At 34.2% G+C, this 21,571-nt stretch overlaps 1 pseudogene; it reads right to left on the bottom strand.

Annotated features, from left to right (window-relative positions):
• Nucleotides 1-672: 672 nt before the first annotated feature.
• On the bottom strand, nucleotides 673-1,423 carry LOC124930366 (annotated as a pseudogene).
• Nucleotides 1,424-21,571: the final 20,148 nt, after the last annotated feature.

Here is a 21,571-nt window from a genome sequence, read left to right as displayed (position 1 = left end):
CTAAAGTTGATAAAAATAAATCATTCGAAAAAGAGATTATTTCTAAAAAAAAAAAAATAGGAGTGTAACCCAAAATTTATAAAATGACATGCTTGACGAATAGATATTAGAGTAACTAGATGAAAAAGAGATAGTATCGGTTAGATATACTCTAAAATTTGAAGTAAAAAAAAAGAAGAAGCATATTTTGATAAATAGACTCCGGGTTAAATATTTAAATGATTGGAAAAATATTAACATGAAATATTTATGGGTTTATGATAATGTAATGCGGGACATCATTAAACATTTGCAGGGATCTATGGTGGTGTAATTTATTTTTGTGAGACAAGTATCCTTTGTATTAATCATTAGATTGTTAGATATTTGTGAGTGGTGATTTTCAAATACTTATTTTAAGTTTCAAAAAAACCTTTATTAGAATTGACCCCAAGTCTTTATCTACCTATCCTTAATTAAGTAAGAAAATGAAATAAATCTGATAAAATTTACAATTCAATGATTTTTCCATATAATTTAAAATTTTGAAAATGCTAATCATAATTTTCAGTCCAAACACAATTTTAATTTAAGTTCCAAATATTTCCATGTTACATAAACCATAATGCATTTCATTAAAAATACACATTTTGAACTTTGAACCTAATACAAATTTACAATACTAATGAATATTCATGTTTTTTTCTTTGTGGGTAATTGATCCTTGAAACAGAGCCACTCCTGGTACATCAACCGATAAGATTTCTTTCAGTTATATCTCTGGTAAGAAGAACACACAATTAATAAAACCCTTTAAAAAAATTCATTAATTCTTTAAAAAGATTACCTGTTTTCGTAAGCTAAATGAGTTGTATTTGTGCTTGATCATGTGCATGATTTGTCGTTTCTTCGTTAATCCAAATTAATCTAACCAGAAAAAAAGCAATGGCGCCAGCCACGAATCTGGATTGTCAAATATGGGATAGAAGGTCATGCATAAGGCTACACAGAATGCTTTTGTATAAGAGTACCTGAAACCAAACACAAGACAAATAAGTACTAGAATGCATTATGCATATATATGTCTTGTTTCTTGTAATCTTCTCTGAAAAATCAAGAAAGCCCCATTTGATCATATTATACCAGAACTTAAACTCAGGCAGGCGGCGAATTAAAGGCTTGAATTCATCAGACCAGAATCCAACGTCGAGTCAATACGAGGTGAAAGAAAATCAATCAACAAATCTAACATATATATGGCAAGAACACATGTAACAAAGTAGAACCCTTGTACATAAAAAACACGCAGTGCATAGACAATTGACAAAACAAGCGATCCCATCCACCTATAAACTGGATGTGGATTTGTTTTATCAAAATAAAAGTGAAAGACCATGATCATATCACGCCTCCATTTGCTCAGAGTTTCTCGTATGCCCTCCATGGGAAGTAGATTAACAACTTGAATCAAACTGTTCTTGATCAAATTCTCTAAAGAAATTAATCAAAGAAAAATGTTAGCAAGTTGAACAAGATTTGCAAGAAGAAGAATGAAGAAGACCCATGCATACAGAAAGAAAAGTTTTGCTTCCTTATGATTCATTCATTGATTCTTTTTATAATGATGGATTCTTGAATCTTATTATTTCCCAGTAAACTACTTATTTTAATTTATAAAGTATATATATTTATGGGATAAATTAATTGACAAAGTTATCTACAAATTTTAAACTAATATTTATATATACTAAAAACGTCAGGAGAAAAAAATTCAAAAAATTATAAAAAATAATTATTTGTCGATCTATTTCTTTCCGTTGGAGGGTAAGTTTGTCATTTCGTCGTCGGCTTGTGGAAACGACACTATCTTTTCTTTATGGTATCTTTAATTTCTTTCAGTGAGGTCCCTTGACTTCTTTTTTCTTGATGCATATTAGTCCTTGAGAGTATTCATTTTTTATTTTCTTCCAACTTGTGTTGGGCTAAATTAACTTTTGGGCTGGACTTGATTTTTAGATTGGGCTAAGCAAATATGAAATTAAAAACGTGAGAATTAGTCTAAGAAATTTTGTTTTTTATTACTTTATTTATACTAATATATAATTATAATAATAATAATGATTAATTTGAATTTTATTGATTTGTTGAGAGTTGTGGTTAATTATGATCCAGGAAGCACGGATACGGGTGCATGAGTGCGGGTGCACAGTGCGGGGATACGTCGATTCGGCAAAATTTAAAAAACAAAGATTCGGGTGCGGGGATACGTCATATAAAATATAATTATATAAATTATAAGTACACAAAGTTACCATCTGACTTCCATATTGCCAACAGTCTTAATCATCTTGTAAAAACATTGCTTCAAACTCCGGCTCATCTAGTGAAAGACTAGATATTTCAAGTTCTTCGGCACCATCAAGCGGATCAAATCGGTCACCTCCTACATCCCACAACCTTGATTACCCTTGCTTGTAATGTTCATTCGTTCTTGAAAGAAGCCTAAGATTGTTGTGCACAAAAACTAAATCTTCCGCTCGTTTTGGTAGTATCTTATTCCTTCGAATTGAGTGAATAAAGGAATATGTGCTCCAATTTTGCTTACAACAATAAGAAGAACAAGGTTGGCATAATAGTTTCAAAGCTATTTTTTGAAGATTTGGTGCTGAAGCTCCACGAACAATCCACCACATTTGGTGAGATTTGGTGCAACAGGTGTGCTTTAACCCTTGAATACGAACCCGTAAATTCCAGATTACAGAAGTTGCATTTATTTTTTGTATTTCCACCTCTCTCTTTCATTTTCACTAATTTTGTCACATGTTTCCACAGCGGGTCCTTATCTACTGAACTTTGTTGGCTTGGAGTGGCTGTCGTACTTGAAGCTGAGTTAGAGGAAGTCATTGATTCCATCTACTATAATCTCTCTCTCTCACACAGAAGAAGAAGAAGAAGAACTAACCTGATAGTGGAAGAATGGTAGTGGAAGACAGGCAGCCGAGAGAGAAGCACCGTAGAGATTAGGTTTTTTAATTTGGGGGCTGGGGGCTCATAGTCATATTTAATATTTGGGGGGTTTTTAATTTGGGGTTTTTTTGATATTTTGGAACTCATATTTACTGAATATTCCATTCCCGCACCCCTCACCTTCGATTCTGGGATACGCCACGTGGCGCACCCTGTACGCACTCCCAGCCGCACCCCGCACCCCCAAAGCACCCGGTGCGCAGTGCGTTACAGAAACGAAGCACCCATGCTTCCTAAATTATGATATATATGTGAGAGTAAATGGATACTTGTGTTGGATCGTGGATTGACCTGCCCATAAACTTGAAACGGTTAAAAATAAAATTAAAAATGTTATAGATATATTTTGAACTTGCAACTTAACAAAATAAGTGTAACTCTTTAACCAACTAGGTTATAAGACATTATATTTTAAATTCAAAATCAAATTGACATTCAATATAAGTTTAACTTTTTAACTAACTAATATAATATATATATATATATCTGAATTTGTTTGGTTTGTCGGGTTAAGAGCTGTGATTAATTTTAATATATATGTGAGAGTAAATGGATATTTGGGTCGGATCATGGGTTGACCAGCCCATAAACTTGAAATGGTTAAAAATAAATTAAAAATGATATATGTATTTTCGAACTTGATAAAGAGATATATGAAAAAGTGTGGGTCATAAGATTTCGACTAATTAACTAATTGATAATATAATAATGCTTAATTTAAATTTATTTAGTTTGTCAGGGCGAAAGTTGTGAGAGTTGTGGTTAATTTGAATATATACATATATATATATATATATATATATATGAGTAAATGAATACTTGGGTCGTATCATGGTTTGATTCGCCCATAAACTTGAAAAAGTTAAAAATAAAATTAAAAATGTTATTTGTATGTTTCGAATTTGATAAAGAGACATGAAAAAATATGAGTCACAAGATGTCGACTAATTAACTAATTGGTAATACATATTAAATACAATATATATATACATACACAAAATTATAAAATTATTTCAACAATTTCAAGTGGTCTAGCGGTTAAGGTGTTCACATTTCATGTTTAAGATCAGGGCTCGTAAAAGTGTGAGTTCTGATTTATTGGTTAGTTTTACAAGCATTTAATAGTGTGAGGTCACGTGATGGAGGTCGGGTGGTGGGTGGTTTTCAACTAAGAGGATAAAGAGGTATATAAAAAAGTGTGACTAATAAGAAAATGGTTAATTGGGGGTTAGTGGTAGGTTTGAAGATGTATAAGAGGTGTGTGATAAATTGGTATTGCTTTATGATTTGTTGAAGTAAGGGTAAAAGAGGCCGTCTAAGATTGGTGGGTTATTTGTCGAGGTGGTAAAGAGGTATATGAGGGAATAAAGAAGCATATAAAAAGTGTGAATCACAAGATGATGGTCAATTGGAGGATATTAGTGGTTGGTTTGACGATTAATAAGAGGTGTGTGATCGATTGAAACTGGTTGTTGATTTGTTCAAGTGGGGTAAAAGAAGTCGACTAAGATTATTGGGGGTGGTTTTTCGAGGGGATAAAGAGCATATAAAAAAGTGTGAATCACAAAAGTTATATGTCATGTTCCAATCAAAATCATTTGCAAATTAATACAAATAGAAATCCTGCTTTTGAATAGCTAATTATTTTTTTTGTTTGTTTCAAATGCAATATTTCTCATAATTTATTTCTCAAACTCTATGCAGGTAACTTACAAAACACAAATATCTTCCTTCGATGTTCTTTTATCAAGCATGTTCGTATATAACCAAGTTTGAACTACTTTTATAAATATTGCATTAGATTGGTTATCTCAACAAACTATAGAATTCGTAGTGTACACATATCTAATTCAAATGATAATATGTGTCTTGATTTCAATATGAATTTTATAAAACCAGATGGGTGGTATCGATGAAGGAGCATTTGATCGTCTTTCGCTTGTAACCGAGATGACTAAACATATCCATGTAAGAGCCTCTGGAGGACAAAGTACAACTTCTGAGCTTGGACAGTTTTCTCATGTCTTTGTTTGGCTTATGCGGGTAATCTTTCTCATTTGATGTTGCCTCTAATTTTTTACGTTTTATGAAATTGTGTTACAGATATACCTTTGAGTGTTTATGTGAATAAGATGGGGATTGAAGGAGAGATTCTGAACTGAATCTAAGGATTGAATGCATTTAAGATTAATTTCCAAACATATTTATGTTTTTAAAATGAAAACCGAATATTTTTCTTCCCATATGTTAGTATAAATTCTAATGTGTTTTCTTTACAAACAGAATTTTAATGGATTCATTTGATTGAATTGCATGAAAGAATGATCCTGTTACACTAATTATTTTGATTTTCAGGACTTCTATTTGAACTTGGTGAGGATAATAGGAGGATAAACAACAGCTTTTTTTTAATCAATTGTCAGTATCTAGATATCATGTGTTAGAGGGAGGCATGTGAGTGATATCAGTAATCTGTCATGTATATACATATTTTAATCAGTAATCTATCAAGTATATATACATTTTAATCATATTATATATAAATTTTAATCACAATTTAGTCTGTCATGATATCAGTAGATGGCATGGTGGGTGAGTATATGTCATATATATATATAATATATGTGATCATCTGTTTAAGAGTAATCAATTTAAAAAAAAAAAACATTTTCACAGAGAGCATGGGCTCTACTCTCTGTAAATATTTAACATTTTCGTCAAGAGCCTTTCTAAATTCTCGATAATTATTTATCTCTAAGAGCTACAAATGCTCTCGTAGATACTCTTTTTTATTTCACCGACAACCTTATCACTGAGACGCTGCGAGAGCATTTATCGCCCATAGTGAACACTATCACCAAAAGCATTTTCTCTTTCTCTCAGGATTTTTGCTCTCCTTAAAAATCAATTTTTTACTAGTGGATGGTGGTGTACCGAGTAGATAAAGAGACATATGAAAAAGTGTGAGTCACAAGAAGTCGACTAAGATTGGTGGGTGGTTTGTCGAGAGGATAAAGAAGTGTGTGAGGTCATAGAGATGAAATGTTGATTGGGATTTGGTGGATATTTTCTGAGGGGATAAAAGGTGTGTGAAAGTGTATAAGATCACAGAGATGAAATGTCGATTGGATTTTGGTGGTCGGTTTACCAAAGTGAAAGTAAAATATAAGAGGTCTTTTTAACAAATTAGATATTAGTGGTTAAAAATATATGAATGAGATGATGATTGATTGAAGTGGTCGATTGGGGAATTGGTTGTTGATTTCTTGAAGTGGGGGATAAAAGAAGTCGCAATAAGAGTAAATATGATGAGATGAAAGGAGGGATTTGTGGTTGATTTTTCGGGATAAGAAGCTGATAATAAAAGGAGATATCGACGGTTACAAATATATAAATGAGATGTTGATTAACCTAAGTATAAACGTGTATATGGTCACGAGATTAGAGGTTGAAATTAGGATTGGTGAGTGGTTTGTCAAGGGGATAAAGGAAAAAGTGTGAGTCACAAGATGAGAAGTCGATTGGGGAGATTGATGTTTGGTTGACGAGGGATAAAAGAGGTGTGTGAAAGTGTGTGTAAGGTCATGAGATGAGATGAGATGTCCATTGAGATTTGGTGGTTGGTTTGTCGGAAGTTGAGAATAATGCGGTTGGTAACAAATGAGATATTAATGATTAAAATATATGAATAAGATGTTGATTGACCGAAATGTAAAAGTGTGTGAGGTTAAAAGATTAGAGGTTGGTTGTGTCGAGGGGACAGAGAGACATATGAAAAAGGGTTAGTCACAAGATGAGAGGTCGATTGAGGGATTTGTGTTGGTTTGATGAGGATAAGATGTGTGTGAAATTGTGTGAGGTCACGAGATAAGATATTGATTGAGATTTGGTGATTGGTTTACCGAAGTGGGGGTAAAAAAAGAGGTTGCGATAATATAAAAGAGAATGATAATAAATGAGATAAAAATGGGTATTCTCATAAAATAGGTGAGGACCGGGAAACCATTAAAATTTATAAAGGTGCATTGATTGTTATGAAAGGAAAGAGAATCAAAGAGAATATCTACACATTGTTGGGGAGTACAATTGTAGTTGGAGTCCATTCTATTGAGTCAGGTGATGATAGCACAAAATTATGGCTTATGAGCGTCTGTGGAAGGATTGAATTACATAAAAGAGGTATGTTAAAAGTTTTTAATAGTTGTAATTTAGACTTTTGTAAATTATGTATTCTCGAAAAATAGACTAAAATTAATTTTGCATCTGGTAAGCACGATACCGAAGAAATTCTTGATTATGTGCATCCCGGCGTATGAGCTCCTACAAGAGAATCGTTATTGGATGGATTTTTGTACTACGTGACCTTTATTGATGATTATTCTAAAAAGTTATGAATTTATTTCTTGAAACATAAATCTGAAGTGTTTACCAAATTCAAGCTATGGAAATCAGAGGTAGAGAACTAAATAGGTAGAAAAATCAAGTACCTAAGATTTGATAATGGTATAGAGTACACAAATACGCAGTTCAAGAAATTTTGCGGGAGAATAATATTTATAGTTATGACACTACAAAAAAATGGTGTGGCGGAAATGATGAAAATATCAATTACTGAGAAGGCAAGGTGCTTGAGATTGAATGTGAGTCTTCCTAAAGGTTTTGGACAGAATTTGTGAATATGGTGGGTTACTTCATTAATAGATCACCACAGACATCCTTGAGGTGTAAAGTTACTGAAGAAGTGTGGACAAGTAATGCAGTTGACTTTAATAATTTTAATATTTTTAGGTTTCTAGCTTATGTGCTTGTACCGAATGATGAAAGATCAAAACTTGATCCAAAGTTCAAGCAAGGCATGTTTTTAGGTTAAAAGAAATGTGTTAAAGGATACACGTTTGGGGATCCAACTACAAAGTAAATTGTGATCAGTAGAGATGTGGTATTTGATGAGCAATCTATGTTATAGTAAAGTAAAGATAATATTGTGAAAAATTACTTTGTTTTAGATACATTACAGATGGATTCAGAAGAACCCTCAGTAGCATTCAATAGTGTGGGGATGAATTTAGTGTTGGGGAAAACCCTGACAGAACCACAAAAGAAGAAAACAAAAGAATGAACACACTAACAGAATTTGATAACGGAGTTCGGCCAAAATATTGCCTACGTCTCCGAGCACTAAGGCTATCAATTAATAAGGAAGAAGAGATACAATTTTTGGGTGCAATAAACCAAAGAGGGGAGAGTTTCTTTTATACACTAAGAAACTTCCCCAACTCCCATCATCTTCCGATGTGGGATTTATGCTAATTGTGAATATAGTTTCTTTTATATACTAAGAAACTTCTTTCACTCCCATTATCTTCCGATGTGGGATTCTAATTGTGCCAAAAACAACAAATCTCCACCTTGGCACAATATCCAAATACTAATTCTTCAATATTAAAAATAGTCCTTCAGTGCTTCCAATTGGCGCTCTTCAGCGCCGACTCAAACGCGGAAGGTGTTTACCAAATCTAAACAATTAGATTTGGTTTTCCCCATGTCTTTCATCTCGAACTCTTTACCCAATTGAGCCTTCAATTTGTCAACTTCATATTGGCTCTTTGATGCTATCAACATATCATCAACGTACAAGAGTAGATAGATGTAAGACTCATCTTGCAATTTGCGCAAATACACACATGAACTGAATATGCTTCTTGTGTACTTGTGCTCCATCATAAACTTGTTAAGTTGCTTGTACCATTGTCTCGACGATTGCTTAAACCTGTACAATGATCTATTCAACTTACAAACCCAATTTTCTTTATCAGCAACTTTGAATCCATCTGGTTGATAAATGTAGATTTCCTCATTCAAATGACCGTGTATGTCTGCGGTCTTCACATCTGGTTGAGCTAGCTCCAAATTCATCTGCGCTACCAAGGCCAACAAAATTCTAATGGAAGAGTGTTTAACAACAGTAGAAAGTACCTCATTATAATCACCTCCTTCCTTCTGAGCGTAGTCTTTAACTACCAATTTTTCCTTGTAACGAACATCAAATTTTTCAGGAAATCCTTCTTTCTTAGCAAATATCCATTTACAACCAATAGCCTTCTTCTCTTTTCGTAGATGACTCAACTTGCATGTCTCATTCTTCTGAATAGATTGCATCCCATCTTCCATAACACCTCTCCTTTTCCCATTTTCAATACTTCGACTGACATCTGAAAAAGTGGATGAAACATCATCTACGACTAGAAGTGCATAGGCCGCCATGTCAACAAACCGACCTGGTTTTTGAATAACTCGTCTTGGCCTATTAACAACAATTGATTCACTTTGTTCTGAAGGTTCTTGGGTTGGAACCTCTTCCTCATTTAACTCTTCGTCTATCGTCGGAGAGTCACTAATTATTGGGCTTATCTTTATCTGCTCAAACTCCACCTGTCGCGGAGTACAATCAACTTTGTCTGGTGTTACCTTATTCAACATTGAATAATCATCAAAAGTAACATCTCTACTGATAATGGTTTTCTTTGCATCCAAACACCAGAGGCGATATTTTTTAACTCCCGTATTAAATCCCATAAAAAGAGCCTTCTTTCCTCGTGGATCCAACATTGATTCAACTACATGATAATATGCAGCAGAACCAAAAATATGCAAAGAGTCATAATCAGTTGCAGATTTTCCAGACCATACCTCTAATGGAGTCTTGCCACCAAGTGCAGATGATGGTAGGCGATTTACCAAATGTTGAGCGTATGACACAGCTTCTGCCCAAAATTTCCTGTCTAACCCAGCATTAGACAACATACATCGAACTTTCTCCACCAATGTCCTGTTCATACGTTCCGATACTCCATTCTGCTGTGGTGTTTTTCTAACTGTGAAGTGTCGAACTATGCCACACTCTTGGCATAACTTCTGGAATGGATCATTCTTGTATTCTCCACCGTTATCAGTCCGGAGAACTTTGATCTTTCTTCCTGTCTCGTCTTCAACTTGAGTTTTCCATTTAAGAAAAATCTCAAACACTTCACCTTTGTTCTTCATCGTAAACACCCATACTCTTCTGGAAAAATCGTCAACAAAAGTAACAAAATAATGTCTACCTCCAAGAGAAGGAGTCTTGGCAGGTCCCCAGACATCTGAGTGCACATATTCCAAAATACCCTTGGTATTATGCATAGCAGTGCCAAATTTTACTCGTCTTTGTTTTCCCAGAATACAATATTCACAAAAATCTAACTTACAAACTTTTGTACCTTTCAACAATCCTTGCTTGACAAGAGTTTGTATAGATTTCTCACCAGCGTGCCCCAATCGCATATGCCATAGCTTTGTTGCCTCTAATTCCTTACTGCTCCCAGAAGTTGATACACATGATGTCCCATTAACTGTACTACCTTGATAGTAATACAAATTATTACTCTTCCTGATAGCTTTCAACATCACTAGCGCTCCAGATATTACTTTAAGAACTCCATTTTTCAATTTCACATGTAGGCCTTTCGACTCCAAGGCCCCCAAAGAAATGAGATTCTTTTTCATATTCGGTATGTACCGAACATCTCTAATAATTCTGGTGGATCCGTCATCATTCCTCAGCTTGATTGAACCTATCCCCTTTATTTTACATGTATTAGCATCTCCCATGTAAACAACTCCACCATCTAGCTCCTTAAAGTCAAAGAACCACTTTCGAACTGGTGTCATATGATAAGTGCAGGCTGAGTCCAATATCCACGCATTAGGATGTGATGTTGTGTGTGACATCGATAAAGAGTATTCTGAATCTGCATCACCTTTGTTTTCTGCAACATTCGCATCTTTAGAATCTTTCTCTTTCTTCTTCAACTTTGGGCAGTTAATCTTCCAATGTCCTTTCTCACGACAGAAAGCACATTCATCTTTGGCAACTCTACTTTCAGATCTTCTTCCTTTCCCTTTTGATTTGCTCTGCTGACGGCCCTTGACCATCAATGCTTCATCTGCTGTACCTACTTTGCTTTTCTTTTTATCCTGCTTTCTCAATTCATGACTATATAAAGCAGAACTTACAGCATCAAGAGAAACATTTCCCTTCCCATGAAGTAACGTTGTTTCTAAGTGTTCAAATTCATCAGGAAGGGACGATAGCAACATCAAAGCCAAGTCTTCATCCTCAAACCTAACGTCAAGGTTTAACAAATCCGCTACTAACTGATTAAACTTAGTTATATGCTCATTCATCGTAGTACCTGATTGGTATTCAAACCGGAACAGTCGCTTCTTCATAAGGAGCTTATTCTGACCACTCTTCTTCAGAAACTTGTCCTCCAATGCTTGCCACAGCTTCTGTGCAGAAGTTTCATTCTTCACAGCATACTTCTGCTCTCTGGACAGGCACGACCGAATTGTTCCGCACGCCAACCGATTCATGATACTCCACTCTTTTTCTTCTATACCATCTGGCTTTCCGACCTCAATAGCAACCTCTAGACCCTGCTGAAAAAGACAATCTAGAACCTCACCTTGCCACATGCCGAAATGCCCAGTTCCATCAAAGATCTCCACCGCAAACTTCAAATTCGACATCGGTGTCCTCGTCCAGGATGACGAAGGAGTTGACGCCCCTTTTGAAGACTCCACCATGCCAAGGACGAACCTTCGGCTCTGATACCACTTGTTGGGGAAAACCCTGACAGAACCACAAAAGAAGAAAAACAAACTGAAAGAACAATAACAGAATTTGATAACGGAGTTCGGCCAAAATATTGCCTACGTCTCCGAGCACTAAGGCTATCAATTAATAAGGAAGAAGAGATACAATTTTTGGGTGCAATAAACCAAAGAGGGGAGAGTTTCTTTTATACACTAAGAAACTTCCCCAACTCCCATCATCTTCCGATGTGGGATTTATGCTAATTGTGAATATAGTTTCTTTTATATACTAAGAAACTTCTTTCACTCCCATTATCTTCCGATGTGGGATTCTAATTGTGCCAAAAACAACATTTAGAACAACCTTCGGTGGTATCTGATAAGGGTGAGAGTTCAAATTCAGCTTCTAAATGTCGTGATATAAATGGTTTACAAGACTACAATATAGTCAAAGATAGAGAAAGACACACTACTGTGAAGCCTCCTAATAGATTTGATTATAATGAAGAATTATGGCTTAATGGGCTAGTAAAGGAATTGGGTATTAAACAAGGTAGAGTTAAATTACTTTGTGAGTCAGAGCGCCATTTATTTGGCAAAGAATCAGGTGTACCATGCTAAAACGAAGCATATTGATGTGAGATTTCATAATATTTGAGAGTTGATCACATCTAGTGAAATACTATTACAAAATGTTCATACTAGTGAAAATGCAGCTGATATGTTGATGAAGCCAGTTATTACCGACAATTTCAAACATTGTTTGGGCTTGTTGAATGTCTCAAATTTTGAAAGAAATTGTGGTAGGCCATCCCACTTGAAGTGTCTAAAACTCTATACTATTATCTTCTAAGAATTCTTGAATTTTTCGAAGGTGGAGATATGTGATTTATCTCCTGTGAGATAAAATATTCACCAAGGTAAAGATTGTTGTGTATGTGACTTATATACACATATTAATTAAGTTTATAGTTAATGGGTTATGCCAAGAGTAGTTTAGTCTTTGTGACATAGTGTACTACTCTATAAATACCATGTAATACAAGGTTTAACCATAAGAGTGAAATAATATATTTGACGACACTCCCGATGGCGTAACCAGTTTGGCCAACCATCGTTATATATTGTATTCTTTCTTTTACTTTCTCTATTGTTATTAGTTTACGTGGTTACTCGAATCAACACCGACCAATTACAATTTCAATCATTCATGAATTAACTGTTTTTAATTTAGTACTATCATGCAAATAACAATTTCTAATCTCTTTGAGTCGTAGCTCAAAAACGAAAGCTCATCATCATCGGCCAAAGTTCAATTAACCAATTCCTGTAGCGACTCAATCACACAAACACCGCAAATCACTCCCAAATTAAAACTACGATAATAATATCAACTACTAAAATCTAGAAATAAATCAAACTAAGAACGAACAAGAAAGAGAAGAATGATCCGAGAAATTTTAAAATTTTGTTATATATGAATCGGAGATTTACAATTACTTGATGAAGTTCCTTGTTAACTTTAGAAACTTTCTATAGAACTAGAATGAGAAGCCCATACACGATTGAAGCTTCAAACTCTCCAGCAAGATGATTATGTTAATGGCGAATTTTACTAGATCGCTAGTAGAGATTAAAATTAATATATATTTATTTGATATAACATATTCGTTTTCACAAATAACCCAACATTAATATATATCTTTTTATTTAGTCTATATAATTGCTTATTTATTATATATTTTGAATTATTATTTCAAATTAATAATAAATTTATTTTATTTAAATCAATATCTAATTATCAACTTGTAAGCTCTAAAAATATAGATACCCAATTTATAAAATTAAAATAATCATTTTCATTTATTTTTGGATAAATAAAATCAAAATAATTAACTCCAAGGAAAAAAATAATTAAAACAATTAATCATGTTAATTATTGTGATAATTAAAATCTAATTAATTAAAGAAAATGGCCAAAATAAAAAATAAAATTATTTTGGATAAATGTTGTATTCATTTTATCTTGAAATAATTTTAGAAAAATCAAGGATTTAAAATAAATAATTTAGGATAAAATAAGGTTCTCATCTCATCCCCAAAAATTATTTATTTAACCCCAAAATATAAAATAAAAATAATAAATTGGAAAAATATTTGTCATATTTATTTTTAATATTTTGTGTATTTAAAAAATTATTAAAGCCAAAAGGTGAAAGAAAAATCAATTTCAAACAAACACTTAAGGTTTTAAATAAAAAATAAAATCGCAATCAGGTGTAGCCAAAATCATGGAAAAAAGCTACAGTCGAAACTGCGGTCATCAAATGGGAGCTGGATTTTCATCCAACGCCTCAGAAGCGTCCGCGTAACCCACTACAGCCAAAGGATTGTGCGCCCGCGTTGCACAGGATTGGCTAACGTCTGTTAGCCGAAACTCTAATGGAGCGCCCGATCGCTGACAAAACGCAATAAAACGCCAACAGTGCGTTCCGCGTTCACCAAATAGCCTCGAAACGTCGTCGTTTTATCCGCCATTATTTTCTTCACTGCGATCACCGAAGAGATAAGGATAAAGTCTCATATTTCATTTCTTAAAGATGGAATTCAACCGATAGTGGTGAAATTATCACCTTACCACGATGATCATTTCCCTTACATATTTAAGAACAATCAATGCCTATTCCGACAAGTTGATCCAAGAACAGCCAAAACGCCATTAATGGCTTTTGGCTAATTCAATCAACTTGAAGCCTCCACCGACTCAGCCTTCCTCAACCCATCCGAAGCTCAGAGATAACATCCCAAGCCTCAAATCAAAGAATTTTGAAAATTTGCCAATAAAGCTTTAATCTTCTGATTTTTCAAAATTTTCGTATAAGCTCTAAAGCTTGGATCTAAGCATCCCCAAAGCTTCCCTAAGGTCTAAGAAGTGTTCTCAAATCCTTGGTATGATTTCAATCATCCTTTAATTCATACTTCTAGTTTGAAATTGAAATTTTTATATTTCAGTTTTCAAATTTTATATAATGCCTAGTTGTTGAATTTTAGGATTGGAAATTGATCCTAGGATCATTTCCAAACTTTTTGTTTATGTTAGAATCAATCAATCAACCGTTAACAAAAAAACCAAAATTTAAATTTTAAAAATTCAAAAATCGGGTTTGTTGTTCTTGGGATAATCCTCAAGAACAGCTGCCCAGAAAACATCCCAACATATTTCTAATGATGTTGGACAACTAATTGGATCATGTTTGATCCATCCCGATCATGTTTGAACGAAATTAATTTTTTTCAAATTGATTGAAAATTTTGAGTTCTTGAATTGATCCAAACGAACAACTAGTGTTCTCGTTTTGGTATCAATCAAATATATGAAGTATAAAGAAGCAATTGGCTAGATTTTAACACTTCAAAATCAAACACCCGATATTTTGCTACAAACTGTTTTGAACGAATTGATCATCACCTATGTCGATTGATGCCTTGGGATGATGTTCTAAATGTTCCTAGAAGCTTTGTGACACTACCTAGGCCCTTGGATCGAAGAATCTAAGCCTCCATAAAAATTGCAAAAACTGCAATTTTGATGTTTTGAGGAATGGTAGGTCCGACCGAGGACCGAGAGGTCCGACCGAGAAATTTAACATAGGAATAAGAGGTTCGATCGAGGCTTTTCATCCAGGACCGGAAGGTCCTATCGGTGATCTTCATCGAGGACCGAAGTCCGACCGATATTCTTAAGCTAGGACCAAGAGGTCAGACTAATGTTTTTTACATCCGACCAAGAAGTCAGACCTAGGACCGAGGAGTCTCGCGTCCGACTGAGAAATTAGGAGAGTGAATGACGTGACATCACATTATTGGTTGAAAAATGGATAAAAGGTGAAGAGAGAGAAGAAAGAAAAAAATTCTTAAATTTTCAGTCAATCATATTGGGTCGCGTCATTCTCTCCCTATTTCTCTCACTCAAATCTAATCTCCCTATCATTTCTCTTATTATATTATAGTAATTTAATTTTTTAATACTTTATTTGACATTTAAATAAGTAAACACGCTTACATATTGAAACAAGAAAGTGACAACAATAAAAATAAATCAATCAAACAAGCAATTACCATCCACCCCGAAGACTTCCTTTTAAGGCAGTTAGTTCCCATATAAACCTAAACAAAGACATACTAACATAATAGATAAGTCACATTCATCTACTTTTATGGTTTAAAGTTATACAAAATTCTCCCCAAATAAATAATTCACGTATTTATCGACTTTTATTGTTTAAAATTTTGATTTATTTCTTATTAAATAAACCAGTAGAAGATCATAAATGTAGGTGTGTCTCAATCAAGGCTGTCAAAATCACGTGTTGACTCTTAAAATCTTACGATTTTACGATTTCACATTAGGCTAACGATTCTGATTTTAAGTAACTCTTAAATATGTAAACTCTTATGATTTTAAATTTACGATAATAAGATTTTACGATTATACGAGTTTATAAATAATTTCGATTTTACGATTCTATACAATTTTACTTTAAAAAACAAATTTATATTTAAAAATTAAAAAATAAAGTTATTTTTATTTAAATAAATTAATATAATTAATTTTGTAAATATAATTTTTTATAGTGTTATTTATTTATTATTATTTTTTAATTAATTTTATATTAATATATATATATATATATTTTAAATTGGCTGAGTATAAAATACTTAATTCTATATATAAATATTAATAATATATAACTATTATCTTTTCAAATTAAACTCTTACGATTTTATGTAAACTCTAGTTTTGCGAGTTTACAACTAGATAACGATTTTACGTAAAATCTCGATTTTGACAGCTTTGGTCTCAATCTTGTCATAAATTAAGAAAATGAACTATCATGCGATATTGAAGAGGATGTGAACTAAAATGTAGAAATTTTAAATTTTGTTTTTAACATGAATTAAAACATGAATGATAGATCGCAGTGAGTTCAGAATACTCGTATTGAAGCTTTTGGATGAACTAGAGTTGAGCTTAGAAGCTGTATATAAGGTTTCTAAAAAAACTTTAAAAAAGTTTGAAAATTTTTAAAGGCAGATTTCGATAGAGATCGATTAATGATGTATATATGACTTGGTTCCTTCTCTTCGTCTTCACATGGGTCCTGTTAGGATTTGTATCTCTCAAATCCGACCAGCTTAAAACAATCTGTAAAAATGCAAGAAAGAAGAACACAAGAAGACACAGATTTATAATGGTTCACTCAAATTGAGCTACATCCACTTCAGTCACCACTAGATTTCACTATGAAGAAATAGAATGAATACAGAGTTTTTGCCTCACACTTTATCTCTATAGAATTATTTCTCTTAACCATGTAAACCCTTAATAATCACATATTTATAGGGTAAACATTCAGGTAATAAACCTAAATAACTTTGGTCAGGTCCAAGCCCAAAACCAAAAAGAAAACCAATAAACTCTAATTAACAATGTAGAGTTTATTATAAGTCCATAACTCAACAATCTCCCACTTGGAGACTAACTTCATCATCTCTCGATCAGTAGCGGCTTTCCATCCGGTGTCTTAATGAAGAAGACCAACTGAAGTTGCACACAACTTCAGTTTCTCATTTGTCATAGCTTTCGTCAACATATCAGCTGGATTCTCACTCCCGGGTATCGTCTCAAGAGCTAATACTTCATCTTCTAAAGTTGATCGAATAAAATGACAACGAACCTGTATATGCTTCGTCCTGCCATGATAAACAAGATTCTTTTCCAAATGAATGGCACTCTGACTGTCGCATCGCAACACACTTCCCTCGTAGTCTTGACCCAATTCTAGCAAAAATGGTTGTAACCACGTCATCTCCTTAGCAGCCTCTGTCACAACAACATACTCTGCCTCACAACTAGAAAGAGAAACAATTTTCTGCAATTTTGAAACCCAACCGATTGCAGTACCTCCCAGAGTATAAATGTACCCTGTTGTGCTCTTCCTACTATCAACATCGCCACCATTGTCAACATCAACATATCCTTCCAAACCCATATTAGACTTTCGAAAACACAAAGCGAGACCCGTACTTCCTCTTAAGTATCGTAGTATCCACTTTACTATTTCCCAATGTTGTCTACCTGGGTTGATCATTAATTTGCTAACAACTCCCACATAATACAACCAATGGCAGAGGCATACGGAACAGTGGGCGTGTAATTTTTCTCCTCCTCTGTTGAAGGCGACTGATCTTTAGATAGTCTAAAGTGACTAGCTAAGGGGGTAGTAACTGGTTTTTCATCATACAAGTTAAACCTACTAAGAACTTTCTTCACATATTCTTTTTGTGAAAGATTGAGAACTTCTTCATCCCTGAAAATTCTCATCCCAATGATTTGTTTAGCAACACCCAAATCCTTCATTGCAAACTTTTCAGACAACTCTTTCTTGAGCTTGTTAATCTCATACAAACTTGCTCCAGCAATCAACATGTCATCAACGTAGAGGAGCAGAATAATGTACGATTTATCAAACCTCTTGATATAGCAACAATGATCAGCTTCACACCTCAGAAAATTGTTAGTTTTCATGAAGCTATCGAACTTCTTGTACCATTGCCTTGGAGCCTGTATCAAACCATACAGACTCATCTGAAGCTTACACACAAGCTCATCTTTTCCTTTGATTTCAAATCCTTCTGGTTGTAGCATGTAAATCTATTCATCTAAATCACCATGAAGAAAAGCAGTTTTGACATCCATTTGTTGAAGATGAAGGTCTTCTTTCACAACCAAACTCAAAATAGTTCTGATTGTCATCAATTTAACTACTAAAGAGAAGATCTCATTGTAGTCAATACCTTCTTTCTGTTGAAATCCTTTCACAACCAATCTTGCCTTGTACCTCATGGTTTTATCATGTTCTTCTTTAATCCTGAAGATCCATTTGTTTTGAAGTGCTTTCTTTCCCTTTGGTAGTTTAATGAGCTCCCAAGTCTGATTCAACATCAAAGAGTCCATCTCATCTTTCATAGCAGACTCCCACTTAATCGATTCATTAAATTGTATTGATTCCTCATAACATTCAGGTTCAACTCTATCTGTCAACAAGATATAGTTCAGAGATGGAGACCACCTCTCAACTGGTTTTTGATTCCTTGACGATCTTCTCAACTGTATAACCGGTGTTTGCTGATTTACCTTTAGGGCCACATTCTCAACAATTTCATCTTCAACAACACATTGTTCTTCTATGACAGTCGATATAAATTCAGCTGAAAATTCTCTATAATCGACTGTACTAGTCTCTTCTAACTTGAAATCACCATCTGATGTTTTCCCAACACAATCTTTGTAGAGAACCTATTCATTGAAGATAACATTTCTGCTACGAATGATCTTCCGATTTTGATTATCTCAGAAACGATAATCAAACTCGATATCACCATAACCAATGAAAAAACATTTATTAGATTTTGGATCAAGCTTGCTCCTATCACATTCATTAATATGAACATATGATAAACAACCAAACATTTTCAAATAAGAAAGGTTTACCTTTTTATTGCTCCAGGCTTCTTCAGGATTTCTGAATTTAAGAGGAACAGAGGGTCCCCTGTTTATCAAGTAGGCAGCAGTATTTATAACTTCTACCCAAAAGGTTTTAGGTAGCCCTACATGCAATCTCATGCTTCTAGCACGCTCGTTCAATGTTCGATTCATTCGTTCAGCTACTCCATTCTCTTGAGGCGTTCGGGGAAGAGTCTTCACCATATTGATTCCATTCACAGCACAATACTCTTTGAAATCTGAATTGATATATTCACCTCCGTTGTTGGATCTCAAGCACTTAACTTTATGATTTGTTTCATTTTCAACCAAAGTCTTTCATTTCTTGAAAATAGAAAATATTTCAGACTTGTGATTCATAAAATATACCCATATCTTTCTTGTCAAATCATCTATAAACGTCACGTAGTATTGTGATCCGTCAATAGAAGAAACAGGTGTAGGTCTCCACACATTAGTGTGTACCAACTCTAGCCTTTCTTTCTTGAGCTCCTTCCCAATCTTTAAGAAACTCACCCGTTTCTGTTTTTCAAGAATACAATTTTCACATAACTGATGTTCAACAGACTCTAGTTCTGGAATCTGTCTATTCTTCAAAAGAATTTTCCTCCCTTTTTCACTCATATGGCCCAACCTACAATGCCACAACTCACTATTCTTCGAATCATTAACTACAGCAACAACTATTTCTCTGCAAGTTGAAATCGTGTATAACGTTCCAGTTTTGTGACTTCGAGCAACAACAATTGCTCCTTTAGTCACCTTCCACGCACTATTTCCACAACTGAAATTGTGATCTTCTTTATCAAGTTGTGTAATAGAAATCAGATTGCGCATTAAACTTGGAATGTGTCTCACCTTATTAATCTTCCAAACAGAACCATTTGCCATCTTCAATTTGATGTCACTAATGCCAACAATATCCAGTGGCTCACCATCTGCGAGATAAACTTTCCCATAGTTTCCAGCCACATAATTCTCCATTAATTCTTTGTGAGCACTGGTGTGGAAAGATGCTCCTAAGTCCAAAACCCATGAATCTATCGGGCTATCAACAGACAGAAGTACCGCATCAGTGACAGATTCTGTAACAACGTTGGCTGCATCATTTTTATCATCACCGTTTTTATTCGGTGTTTTGCAGTTCCTCTTTAAATGACCTTGTTTACCACAATTCCAACACTCAAATGTCCTCCAGACTTAGTCTGACTCCTCCTGCTCCTTGACATAGATCTGCTTTTACCTCGGTTGAAATTTCTATTATTATCTCTACCCTTGTTTTCCACATTCAGAGCAGAACCTTTGAATATTTCACCAGAATCAACTTTACGAACCTCTTCAGCAAGAATACGATCTCTAACTTCAACAAATTTCAGTTTAGCATTTCCAACTGAAATACTAATTGTTGCCCTCATAGGTTCCCAACTATTTGGTAGAGATGCTAAAAAAATCAAGGCACTAACTTCATCCCCAAAATCAATCTCAACTGATAGCAATTGATTCACAATTGTATTGAATTCATTCAAATGAGTAGTGACAAAAGTACCATCAACCATTCTTAAGTAAAAGAGTCTTTTCATTAAGTGTACCTTGTTGTTAGTAGATGGTTTCTCATACATATCAGAAAGAGCTTTCATCAGACCCATGGTGGTCTTCTCCTTTGCTACATTGTGAGCAACCGTCTTGGCTAGCGTCAATCGGATAACTCCCAAAACTTGTCTATCAAGAAGTTTCCATTCAGCATCATCCATCTTCTATGGTTTCTCACTCAAAGGAACATGAAGCTTTTTCTATAGAGATAATCTTCAATCTGCATTCTCTAGAAGGCATAATCTGTCCCATCAAATCTTCCAATCCCATGTCCTATACTGTTCTCACTTGCCATTGTTTCTAATGCTCAGATCTAGCTCAGCTGCTCTGATACCAGTTGTTAGGATTTGTATCTCCCAAATCCGACCAGTTTGAAACAATCTGTAAAAATGCAAGAAAGAAGAACACAAGAAGACACAGATTTATAGTGGTTCACTCAAATTGAGCTACATCCACTTCAGCCACCATCAGATTTCACTATGAAGAAGAAGAAGGAATACAAAGTTTTTGCCTCACACTTTATCTCTCTAGAACTATTTCTCTTAACCATATAAACCCTTAATAATCACATATTTATAGGGTAACATTCAGGTAATAAACCTAAATAACTTTGGTTAGGCCCAAACCCAAAACCAAAAAAAACCCAATAAACTCTAATTAACAATGTAGAGTTTATTATAAGTGTAGGTTCCATAACTCAACATGTCCCTTTTATAGTCGGTCGAATTCTAGACAAAATCATTAATGGAAATAACTTTTCCGATTGAATTCTAT

This window comes from Impatiens glandulifera, chromosome 3 (genome assembly GCF_907164915.1).
Source record: "Impatiens glandulifera chromosome 3, dImpGla2.1, whole genome shotgun sequence".
NCBI classification, from domain to species: Eukaryota; Viridiplantae; Streptophyta; class Magnoliopsida; order Ericales; family Balsaminaceae; genus Impatiens; species Impatiens glandulifera.
Note: the sequence above shows the minus strand (reverse complement) of the source record. Positions and strands in the feature narration are given on the sequence as shown.